At 36.0% G+C, this 13,147-nt stretch overlaps 1 long non-coding RNA gene across 1 annotated transcript; it reads left to right on the top strand.

Moving 5' to 3' along the window:
• Window positions 1-5,079: 5,079 nt before the first annotated feature.
• On the top strand, window positions 5,080-6,252 carry LOC140746657 (uncharacterized). Its single transcript, XR_012102792.1, has 2 exons — window positions 5,080-5,633; window positions 5,696-6,252. It is a non-coding gene; the product is annotated as an uncharacterized LOC140746657 (long non-coding RNA).
• Window positions 6,253-13,147: the final 6,895 nt, after the last annotated feature.

Raw genomic sequence — 13,147 nt, 5'->3', positions numbered from 1 at the left:
TTTTAGAGAACGCAATTTTATTTTTTTAAGTGTAGGGGGGTTCACTGTAAAGCTAAAACCAAGTTTGTGGGGTAGCCATCCTTGTCCCACGGCCGCCATCTTGAAAATAGGGGTTGAAATGGTTTCTACAATATATCTCTTGAACTATTTATCAGATAAAAAAAAAAATATAAGCATTCTTTGTTGAAAATTAAATTCTCTACAACTTTAGTCCAGTATTTTTTTGTCGTAGAACTATAAATAAAAAAGTTATAAACGAAAATGTTAAGAAATTCGAGAAAAAAAAAATATTTTTCGATATAACTATTTTGATCATTTTACGAAAAAATGATATCAGACCATTTTTGTAGATCGTTTTTTGAGGAACAACTTTTATACGAAACATTTTTTTATTAAGTCAATAGCTAAGGTTTTACAGCGCTCTGAAGTGAGTACTATTTTTCAGCCCCTCGTAAACAAAAAAAAAAAAATAATTATAATTAATTAATTATTATATTAATTAATTATTATAATATTGCCAAATTAATAATTAAAAAAATTATAATAACAAAATAAAAAAAATAACTGATGACACATTATTAGTACACACTATGGTTTCTGGTCGGGAATTCCCGATTCCCGGGAAAAACACGATGAGTCGGGACGGGAAAAATGGGCCGGGATCCCGGGAAAACGGGAAATTTCATAGGTCCAAAAAATTTTTTAAAAATCGTAAATTACTCATAGATTTTAACATTTATGATGATTTTAACATGCAATACTCGGTGAGAACATATTTACAATGTTAAAGTAGACCTTATCGCGTAAGAATATATCAATTAAGCACAAATTAATACCGTAATTTCAACTATCTATACTGTAATGGTACTACTTACAAGCTGACGGAAATGAAATATGTTTAAAAAATTAAGAATCATGTCAATGTAAGTAATACATTTGCAAATGAGGCACTAAATGCACTCTTATTTATCCATCCATTCATTAGCCATTCATTGCTGGACATAGGCTACTTATTATATAATTACAATTGGCCAAGTGCAATTCGAACTCGCAGCTCGCGAGTATCGTACCACCAAAATTTTTATTTCTTTTATTTGTTGTATTAGTTATTATTGCAGCCATTGAAGTACATGCATTATGAACATTATAACAGTCTACATATTACGTTCAATAGATAGAAGCGAAAAACATCGAAAAATAGCGGTTCCTTGTATTTATTATATTTTAAACTTTTTTATTTTTAGTATATATTGTTATAGCAGCCATTATACATACTCTGCAAAATTTTCAAATTTCTATCTGTTACGGTTCAGGAGATAGAGCTCTGTGACAGATAGACAGACAGCGGAGGCTTAGAAATATGGTTCCGTTTTTACCCTTTAAATAAAAAGGACGCTGCAGCCATGGTTTTTCATACTGAATCCCATCCATTTATACTTGGTTTATCTTTTATTATTATAATCCATTTTTATTGTCTTTAGAAAACTGCATAGCCCTAGTACAACTCTGGCTAGAAAAAGGTGTTATATTTAATTACTCTTCGTTAAGACTGGAACATTATTTTGTTCAGGATTCGCTGTGCGTCCGCCTGCGGTGCATTTTAAACTCAGAGCCCTCGAGTAAGAGGCAGACTTTCTAACCACTAATATAATCATATTAATAGTATTTGTTTTGTGTTTATTAATTATTTTTAAAGTCTTTGGAAGGCGAGACTATCATTGATTATCGATATATCGGTCGGTCCTATCGAGTGATGTGGCTGGTCAACGCCGCTTCAGCTGGCTAAGCTACACCTAATTCCGATCATAGCTCCCTCCGACTTTGAGTTTTCGGCTTTGAGGCTTCTAAAGCCTACAGTAAAGGATCTTATCTTAGCATCATAAGTCGTCACTGGCTCGAATACTTTCAAATTCAGACAATGAGGAATTCGGGGTAAAGAAGCACTCCATATTTTTCCGCACGTAAACTAGCTGAGGTGGATTCTGCGAGTAACCCCATTCGCACAACAACAACCTATACGGGTGTGACATGGATTCGTAGGCATGATGTTTGCCTTGTCCTTGTTGATTTTAAGACCCGTTCGTTGTGAGACATTGTACATGTCACATAGGTTTTGAAGATGGTAAAATCCATTGTGGTTCGCCTCCAGCGGCACCACTACCACACCTACTCGTATTTCTACCTAATAACGGAAGTATTAAACGCAGCTTTGTTCCGGTTTGAAGGGTGCGGTAAGGGAAACAAACATTTTAAGGGGTTCCAGCTTAGTCCTCAGGCGGGTAACGGTGCATCTGTTACCTCAGGTAGGAATTTAATCCTATCTGGGATGGGTTACAGCTACTCTATTACTATGTACACGGACTAACATAAAGGCGGCTCTTTATACAATCTCGATGTACTAATGTTTAAAATCTCGATGTACCTACAATTGATCTGGCATCGTTGAAAACCTAGCACCTTGGAGGTTTAGATAATAGCATAATTATACTCTTCGGCCTACTACTATATAGATGACCGCTAGTGGCGCGCTGCTGCGCTTTGTATCACACGTTAATGCGACGATCTCAGGTATTGTAGCACTTGGTTAGCAGTCGTTAAACCTTATTAGAGGCCTTATGGATAATAGATAAAACATTTGACATGGTTCGGCCACTAATTTCTTTCCACGAATCCGTATAGCAGAGTAGCGTAGTATAATACGGTCCAGGCCTCCCCCAGTTGCAAGAAGTGGGCAATGCCCAGAAATAAGAGTTAGAAAGATTGGAGACATAGAATTCATAGTGTTTTGAAAACTTCTCGAGTTCCCGGGAATTCCCGGGAAAATGTGATCGGGAAAAAAAATATGCCGGGAAAACAGAAACCCTAGTACACACGTATAATATAGTTAATAGTTAAGAGTGCTGAAAAATAGTACTCACTTCAGAACGCTGTAAAACCTTAGCTATTGACTTAATAAAAAAAAGTAGCCTATAAAAGTTGTTCCTCAAAAAACGATCTACAAAAATGGTCTGATATCATTTTTTCGTAAAATGATCAAAAAAAAGTTATATCGAAAAATATTTTTTTTTTTCTCGAATTTCTTAACATTTTCGCTTATAACTTTTTTATTTATAGTTAAAGACAAAAAGTTACTGGACCAAAGTTGTAGAGATTTAATTTTCAATAAAGAATGCTTATATATTTTTTTATCTGATAAATAGTTTAAGAGATATATCGTAAAAATTATTTCAACCCCTATTTTCAAGATGGCGGCCGTGGGACAAGGGTGGTGACCCCACAAACTTGGTTTTAGCTTTACACTTACCCCACCTATACTTCAAAAAAATAAAATTGCGTACTCTAAAAAACGCAACTCCAAATGTAACTTTTCAATGGACTAAAACCAAACCAAATTATTAACGTTTCGTAAGTGTTACCTACCCGCTTCCAAGTACATATATAAAAAACATACGGTACTGTATCGCCAGTTCTCTCTTTTCCTTCCTCTCGTTTTTTCCTCTCGTTCCCTTTTTTCCTGGCACGCCATAGCACGTCTATATGACTCTCTACGGCCCGCGAATTCTCTTCCCGCAACAATCCCCATGATTACGGAACACTCAGAGTCTGAATTGTAACAAAATGGAAATATATCACCTGAATGCAAGTTCTTACATAGCTGTCATCTCACAGATGCCCATCTGCCATTTGGTAAACAACCTAGTTTATTCTGCGCCAGAAGTTTCATTACGTAGATGCGAGGAACTTTCGCAAGCAACAACTTCCCGGCAGAAGCTCACGAGGCCATAGGACCGGGTGTCCACCAATGTATTAGTGTACTACAGCAACTCGCCCTGAAACTCGACGCATCTAGTCCTGCCATGATTGTGCAAAGTGATTAAGCACACAGGACCACAGAGCGGGCATTGTCAAGATTTCCATATTAAAAATTCCATCCCGCTTCACACTAATAGTATCTTAAATTGACTGGCGTTTGACATATTATGTTTCAGAACAACTCATTACCAATTACTAATTGGTAATAAGTCATAGATGACACCCCTCGTACCAACGTCCGGTCTACTACTTACATATCTTTATGTAAGTAGTAGACCGTCAACACTGAACGAAATGAAAGAAGAAATCACGGAATTAAGAACACTACTACAGAAAGCTACACAGGAAATTGATAAGTTGAATTTAGAAAATACACAAATAGTAATTTGCCAAGTGCGAGTCGAACTCGCACACGGAGGGTTCCGTACCAGGTATTTATTTTTATTTTTAGTATTTTTTATCATAGTAGGAAGTAGCTTCATTAGTAGGTATATGCATTTTTAAAATATAAAGTGGTGAATATTAACTAAATTTCGCCAATATTAGATCCATTTTCCTGCTCTCTACAAATATATAACAATCACATAATCATCATCATCAACCCATAATTAGTCCACAGCTGGGCACAGGTCTCCTCTCAGAGTTAGAAGGATTAGGCTGTAGTCTATACCGCGCTGGCCAAGTGCGTATTGGTAGACTTCATAATTCACATACCTTTGAGATTTTTTATACATTTCTCAGGTGTGCAGGCTTTCCTTCGCCGTTAAAGCAAGTGCAAGCAAGCAATTAATTTCTAATACGCACATAAATTAAGAAAACCAGAGGTGCATCCCTGGGATTTGAACCTCGGACTTCTCGGTCGAGAGGCCGAGCTTCTAACTACTAGGCTATCACTACTTTTGTTATCAATTACATAGTTAACTATTAACTATAATAAAATAATAACTTATAACAGTCATTGCAATGTTATTATTAAACACAGAACAATCCCAAATTTATGAAATTTGAATTTTAAATTAAAGTTTGTAATAATAATATTTAATTTAAAGTTGCAATTTTAATCGTATCGAACAAAACAAATTATATTAAATATCACTCAACAAGGAAAATCAATAAAGTAATATAGGTAATTCAGTGGAAAATAGTTATGCGCATAACGCCATCTATAATATGCACGCACGACTGGAATACGATTAGAGAGTACTTTACGAACATTTTTTTTCATGCCTCGTTTATATTTTCACATATATTTATTATATATATATGTCGGAGCAAATACGGCAGTTCTCCTATTATAAAATGAAATGATTAAACACCTGAGGTAAAACTACCTGCATCTTCAATAGAAAAACAAGTGCACGTGCGCCGGTCCTATAAAAAGGGCCGTACTGGCGACATCGGGACATTACTGCTCGAGCTGTGGAACAGTGCGGACCTCCTTAGGACGTCGGTATGCTGCCCGAAGAATAAACGAAGCTCAACAATTCTCGTGTGGTTTGCTTTCGCAGGTTTCATCGAGTCATTCATCAACATCATAACAATAATTATGAAGTCAGCGGTGCTGACGTCACGTTTTTTTTAAACTGTTACTCCGTTATCAGAATTGGGATCGGAACAAGCTCCAATCTCGCCTACATCCTCATCAGCTGCGGCATCCTTCCACCTCTCATACCAGGATCATCACCAGATAGCACCACATTGCGAGGTGCTATTACAATAGGCACTTCACATCTACTACCTGGCACATCGGTAGAGGGCGTCCCAGAAAAGTGGCCCACGATCAGCTTCATTATTGCATACGGGCGACACGTTTGATACTTGTGTGGTCTATTGTTTCAATTTATAATTTTATAATGTTCACCTAATATTTGAGTGTTCACAGGATAAGAAACTAGTATAGCTGCTTATTGGTGGTATTGCAACGACATCGGACATGTGTTGACCGCGAACAGATTGAGTGGCCAATGATACGGGTGGTCATAAGGCAGGACACTTTTTGAGTGGTAAAACCAAGGTGGTGAGTTAGTAAGTGCAGTTTCGGTAAGTGACTTTGTGCGCTTAAAAGATTAACATACTTGAGGTACTTCACGGTTTAAGAATTTAATCACTAAAATGTGATCACTGTTTGATAAGAATTATTTAGTGTTTGAATGAAGTTGCGGGTACCCTCGTTATTTCTAACTGCTCATTAAAGGTGTTTGTGATGTGGAGATATGATACCGTAGTGTTCGGTGGCGAATAACCTTAATGATTAATAAGAGTTAATCAGGATTAGCCGAGTGGAAATTTTAACATTCAATTTGTTTATCTGATTTACAGGAACAGCACACGAGGACGTGTGACTTGTCATGATGGCCGAGTCGGAGAGAGTCACCAGTAATAACAGCTTTGAAAAGAACAGAAAAAGAAAAAAAAAAAGAGAAAAAAAAAAAAAAAGTTTTAGCTTCTTCATTATTATTGAGTGTTCTAACGATTTATTGAAATGTGTTTACAGATACCTACTACAAGTAAATGGTGAAGAAAGCACGTAATCCAAGTGGTCCAGGACAAGGAGCACTCAACGGATTAAAGAATACTTACTACAAGTGAATGGTCGAGGAAACACGTAGTCAGTGGTCCACGACAAGAAGCATTCATCATCTGAACAAAGTGTGAGTCGAAAACAATTTATTTGCTTTCTCTGAATATCTACGAAAGTGTTATCTCTGAATTAGTCATGTGCTACGCTTGTGCTAAAAATGGGTTTTCAATGCCGCGTCACACCGTCTTGAGAGTGGTACCTCTGAGCTGGTCATGTTACCCCTGAGCTATACCGCGGGTCCTTGATGTATCCACAAGAGAACCTTGAGACACTGATGGATAGCCGGGTATAACCGTGACCAGACACGTACACACCATAATCTGGAGAGTGATACCTCTGAGCTATTCACGCGTTACCCCTGTGCTAACCATGGGTCCATGATGTATCCACAAAGGAACCATGAGATACCATTGGGACCCCTTGTGGAGCCGTGGTAGACACGTATTCACCACAGATCGCCGAGAAACTTTAAATAACCTAAACATTATGACAGTTCTGTGGATAGAACTCATAAAAACTACCCATATTTATTTACAAGACAGGTGCATGGGAAATGTCTTAATGTGCCGCTTTTATAACACCATCTGTAACCTGTAATGGCAACATGTGTTGCTTACAGATACCTGCCTCAAAGAAATTATTTTCTTACAGAGTTTGAACTTCACAACGCAGGCAGGCGCAGAGCACGCGCCGCCTGTCAGAATGGCCGTGTCGGAGCAAATACGGCAGATCTCCTATTATAAAATGAAATGATTAAACACCTGAGGTAAAACTACCTGCATCTTCAATAGAAAAACAAGTGCACGTGCGCCGGTCCTATAAAAAGGGCCGTACTGGCGACATCGGGACATTACTGCTCGAGCTGTGGAACAGTGCGGACCTCCTTCGGACGTCGTTATGCTGCCCGAAGAATAAACGAAGCTCAACAATTCTCGTGTGGTTTGCTTTCGAAGGTTTCATCGAGTCATTCATCAACATCATAACAATATTTATGACGTCAGCGGTGCTGACGTCACGTTTTTTTTAAACTGTTACTCCGTTATATATATATTAGGGTGGAGCGAAATTCCTTTTTTTTATTTTTGGAACTGTAATAGTGACGAAAAGATGTCTTGATGGTTAAACCAGTGTGTAAAATATTATTCTGATCAGATAACGGCAAGAGCATCCAAGCATGCAAGGTCAATAAACTTTTAAAAATATACATTTTTTTATACTTTGCAGTTTAAAGCTGAAGGTGTCTATAACTTTTTTAAACATTTATTCTATTTTATTCATTTTATTTTATAGAGTTTGATCTGCAGATCAAACCCAAATAGATCAGGTCAATTCAGGTCGCGGCTCACGGCGTTTAGATCATAGATGGCGCTTATTTTAAATGTAACTCAATGAGAATTCGTTTTAGTTCTAGCTTTCATCATAAGATGGCGTTCTTATAAAGATCATTTTATTTACTTAGCAAAATAAATAAATCCGATTTATAATCGTCAATATTATATATAAATAACTTTCTAACTGACTTTATTAACTAATAATAAAAAACATATTTAACTAATGTATTTCGGAATTGGTGGTTCTTTATCGCTCATCGTAATCTTCTGTGGGCTTCAGTGGTCATTATTACAACACAGGAATTGCATCGATTAGAATTAACTTAGGTAGGCAGGTATAAGTAGCTCGAGGAACGCGTGATAATTTTAGTGTCCGCACCGGCAGACCGCCAACAGTAAAATCTAGTCTCGTCTCGCTCGCAAGCCCGGTCGGTTCCCACACCGGCGCATTCCAACACTAACTTTATCGAGTGCCACTAGATGGCGCTAGCGCTCCGGAAGCGCCTCAGTACCGCGATTTCCGACATGTATGTTATTGTTGATCGCCGTGTTTGAACTCGAATGTTTTCTTATTTTCATAGGGCGTTTGTTAAAATATGTGTAGTTCATAAAGTTTTAGAACCCAAAGTGAACAAGATGGCGTTACAGGTAACGTAGGGGTGTTGATTTCTTGTATTTGGACACCCTTTTATATTCATCTTTTTTTATTTTTAGTATTTGTTGTTATAGGTGCCTACGATTTATATACATTGTAAAAGTTTCAAGTGTCTATCTATTACGGTTTAAGCCCTAGACCCACGTGCAGTTATTGTGAGAGAGTTGGTCACGTTGAATCCACATGTTTTAAAAAGATGGGAGATGAAGCGGAAAAGGTGAACTTGGCTAGAGAACAAGAAGATATATTAACACCAATGACTGTCAATATCGGTAATCGCAGGTTTACGGCCTTTTATGATAGCGGTGCAGCACGATCCTTAATGACACGTTCAGTCAGTCAATCCCTACCCGGAAAACGAGAAGATTGTTCTTTGATGCTGAAGGGGATTGGCAGTGAAAGTGTTCCGATTCTGTCTTACCAACGGATCAATGTAACGTGTGACATAAATGACATATTTGTGGAAATAGCTTTTCACATAGTGGAGGACCACGAAACACCTTGTGATCTTTTAATTGGAGTAGAAATAGTAAAGGGATTTGAATGTACTTTATTTTATTACTGAGAAAGGTGCTATTATGATGAGGAACTCGACGATTTCAACCATCGATACTATAGAAGATCAATTTACGGACATCACTGATTTAACCAACACATCTGAAGTATCTAAGTTGAAGAGCCTATTGTTAAAGTACGAAAACACATTCGTCTCTGGGATTCCGAAGAACAAGTGACCACGGGAACTTTGGAAATCTAGCTGAAAGATTCAACCAAAATAGTATCTAGAAGACCTTATCGAATGGCACCAGTGGAACGACAAAAGTTAAAGGCCATTATTAATGACTTGATGGATCACGGAATTATTAGAGAAAGCACCTCAGATTATGCCAGTCCGGTAATACTCGTTAAAAAAAAGAATAAGGAAGATTGAATGTGCACAGACTATCGAGAACTAAATAAAAATACTGTTCCCATTAAGTTTCCACTTCCGATAATTTCAGATCAAATTGACAGATTATCGGACGCTACCTACTTTATCAGCTTAGATATGGCGCAAGGATTTTATCAGATTCCAATCAAAGAAGAATCCATACCGAAAACTGCGTTTATTACACCAGACGGTTTATATGAATACGTCAGAATGCCGTTTGGATTAATGAACGCACCAGCAGTTTTCCAACGAACTATTATGACTGCATTACGACCGTTACAGGATCATATTTTGATTTATATGGATGATGTATTGATTATTTAAATGCAAAACTTTTGATGAGGGATTACAGATTCTGGAAAACGTCTTAACAATCTTATCCAATACCGGATTCACTGTGAATAAAAAAAGTGTTCCTTCTTTAAGACATCCATCGCGTATCTCGGAAACCTAATTACGAATGGAACAGTTCGTCCGAGCCCGAGGAAGGTCGACGCATTAGAAAAGTCTCCAGTGCCTACGACCGTTAAACAAGTACGTCAGTTTTGTGGCTTGGCTGGCTACTTCAGGCGTTTCATGTATAACATCATATACATATACCATCTTTCTCCGAACGCCTGATCCCACTATATAATTTAACGAAAAAAGATCCACAATTCCAATGGACTGCAGAATGTGAAAACGCCAGACTTGACATCATTCGTCGTTTAACATCGGCACCAATACTGACTATTTTTCGAGAAGGACTTCCTACTGAACTCCATACGGACGCCAGCAGTACAGGGTTGGGTGCTATCCTTATTCAAGTGAAGGATGGCCGACGACATGTTATTGCGTATATGAGCATGAGAACCACAGAACCTGAGAGCCACTACCACTCTTACGAGTTGGAGACTCTTGCAATAGTCAGAGCCATAAAGCATTTTCGGCAATATTTATATGGCAGGTCCTTTACAGTAATCACTGACTGCAATGCCATTAAGTCATCATCCAGCAAACACGAACTGCTACCAAGAATCCATAGATGGTGGTCATTTCTCCAAAACTACACTTTTAATATAGAGTACCGTCAAGGATGTCAAATGAAACATGCCGACTTCTTTAGCCGCAACCCTGTGGCGTGCATCAATCTGACTCAGAATGTTGATATATGGTTGAAGGTTGAGCGAAGACGTGACGCACAATTAGCCGAAATTATAAAAAAGTTGGACCATGGTGAGAAAATAAACGAGTATCGTTTGAATAATAATATTGATTTAGTGCACAGCTATAATCTTATTATGCATATTAACACTCCGACCAGACAACACTCATGCATTGATCACATAATAAGTAATATAAAGGACAGCTCAATATATATTATGCCACTTTGTCTATCAGATCATGAAACAGGGCAAATGATACAATTTTCTACGTCTCTACAAAAAAATCCACCTAAAACCTTTGTTCGCTATAAAAGAGATATTAGTGAACAAAATATAAAGCTATTTAAACGCCATCTTAAATGCTTGTCCTTTACAGATATGTATGAACAAAAAGATATTAATGAAGCATTTAAAACATTCGATGACTTATTTTGCCTTTTATATAAAATGTGCTTTCCTATAGTAAAAACGAAAAATTAGTAAATTCTTATCAAACACCAAAATGAATCTCTAAGGGTATTAAAACTAGTTGTAAAACTAAATGCAAATTAAGATTTAATCAATATAAAATAAAATCGACAAAAACAAAGATAGAATATAAAAAGTACACGAAGATTTTGAAAAAATGTATTCAAAACGCGAAAGTTATCTGCAACAAAAAATATATTTGTAATCATAAAAATGTTGGAAAAGCATCGTGGAATATAATAAAGGAAGAGTCCGATAGTGTTCTCAAAGGACTAATAGGTGAAATTCAGTATGAAGGTACAGTTGTTGGGAATCCGGATAAAGTGGCAGAAATTTTTAATTCGCATTTTCTTAACTTTAGCAATAGATATAGAAATGAGGCAAAAGTAACTTCGACTCTAGAACCTATTAGTTCTTTCCCAGGATCCATATTTCTTACGCCATGCACGGAAAGTGAAATTAGGTCGATAATCATATCTTTGAAGAACTCTTACGCAGTCGGTTATGACGAAATCAGTACAAAAATTATAAAGAATTGCACTGATGAACTAACTCCAGTACTTATGTATCTTGTTAATTTATCATTTGAAAGAGGTATATATCCTGAATTACTTAAAAGATCAGTAGTAAAGCCAATGTTCAAAAAAGGTGACAAAACAAGTCTAGATAATTACAGGCCAATAACTCTAGCACCAATATTTTCAAAAATATTCGAAAAATGCATGTACACTAGGATAGACAACTACTGGACAAAAAATAATGTTATTAATTGTGATCAAAATGGATTTCAAAAAAATAAATCAACCACGTTAGCAGGATTTAATCTGATAAATGAAATTATAAAAAAACTTGACATGAAACAAGATGTAATCGTTCTATTTCTTGATATGTCCAAAGCCTTTGACTCTGTTTCTCATGATATATTAATACATAAACTCGAGAAATGTGGAATAAGAGGGCATGCACTACAATGGATGGTTTCTTATATTACCGAACGATTACAATGTGTTGAAATAACAAATATAAATGAAAATAACGAGCTAAGAAAATATAAATCATCCTACAAGTGTGTCAATCGTGGCGTACCTCTACTTTTTCTCTTATATATCAATGACCTTACCAATGTAACATTGCATCGTAGTATACTTTTTGCAGATGACATCTCCATTATTATAACATCTAAAAGTAATTTTGACAGTAATAAATTTGAATATGACATTAACAAAACTATTGACGTAATAATAAAATGGCGGACAAATAATAATTTAAATATTAACCTATCTAAAACTAATTATATCAGATTCAAGACCAAAAATAAACGTGACATAAATCTAAACATAAATTACAAAGGAAGCACAATAAAAGAAGTACAAAATAGCACATTTCTAGGTATAACGGTTGATTCTTGTCTAACCTGGTATAATCATATAGAAATGGTTTGCAATAAACTCAATAGATTTAGATATGTCCTTTTTAGGCTCCAACAATCTGCATCAACTGAGATAGCACTTCTGGCATATCACGGTTACATAGCCTCGAATCTCAGATACGGGTTGTTACTATGGGGCTCATCTGCACATATACAAAGAGTTTTTATAGCTCAAAATGTATTCGAGCGATATTAGGTGTTCCCCCACCTGAGCCGTGTAAACCATTATTTCAAAAACATTTTGGAAGTATGCATGTTTGTAAGAAAACATACAAATCTGTTTAAAACAGCAGATCAAGTTTATGCACGCAGCACTAGAAATACTCAAAGACTAGTTTTGGATAGACCACAACGTACTTCATTGCTTCAACGAAATGCTTCACGAAATTTAATAAAATACCTGACTATGTCAAAAAACTGCCAATAAATAAATTTAGAATAAAACTGAAACAATTTCTCTTGACAGCAGTTTATTATGACATAAAAGAATTGTTGAATGATGTTGACATTTAAATTAATTGTAATTAATGTATTCCCTTGTATAATGTATAATAATTTAATCTAAATAATTAAAATTTCAAACCATTTAATTTAATGTAGGTTGTATAGTTAATTTAATTTGGTTTAATTTAATTTTATATAATGTAACTTCATTTCATTTAATTCAATTTGCATGCTTGAAAAGGCTGAATAAGAGACTATTAATATTGTATGTAACAACTTTTCTCACTGTTCAAAGCAAATAAATTATCTTTATCTTTATCTTTAATAATCTTGTTTTAGAACGCAACTAT

Source organism: Epargyreus clarus, unplaced genomic scaffold, assembly GCF_041222505.1.
Source record: "Epargyreus clarus isolate Ecla_fem2 unplaced genomic scaffold, WU_Ecla_fem_2.2 ptg000013l, whole genome shotgun sequence".
Taxonomy (NCBI): Eukaryota; Metazoa; Arthropoda; class Insecta; order Lepidoptera; family Hesperiidae; genus Epargyreus; species Epargyreus clarus.
This window is presented reverse-complemented; position numbering and strand designations above follow the sequence as displayed.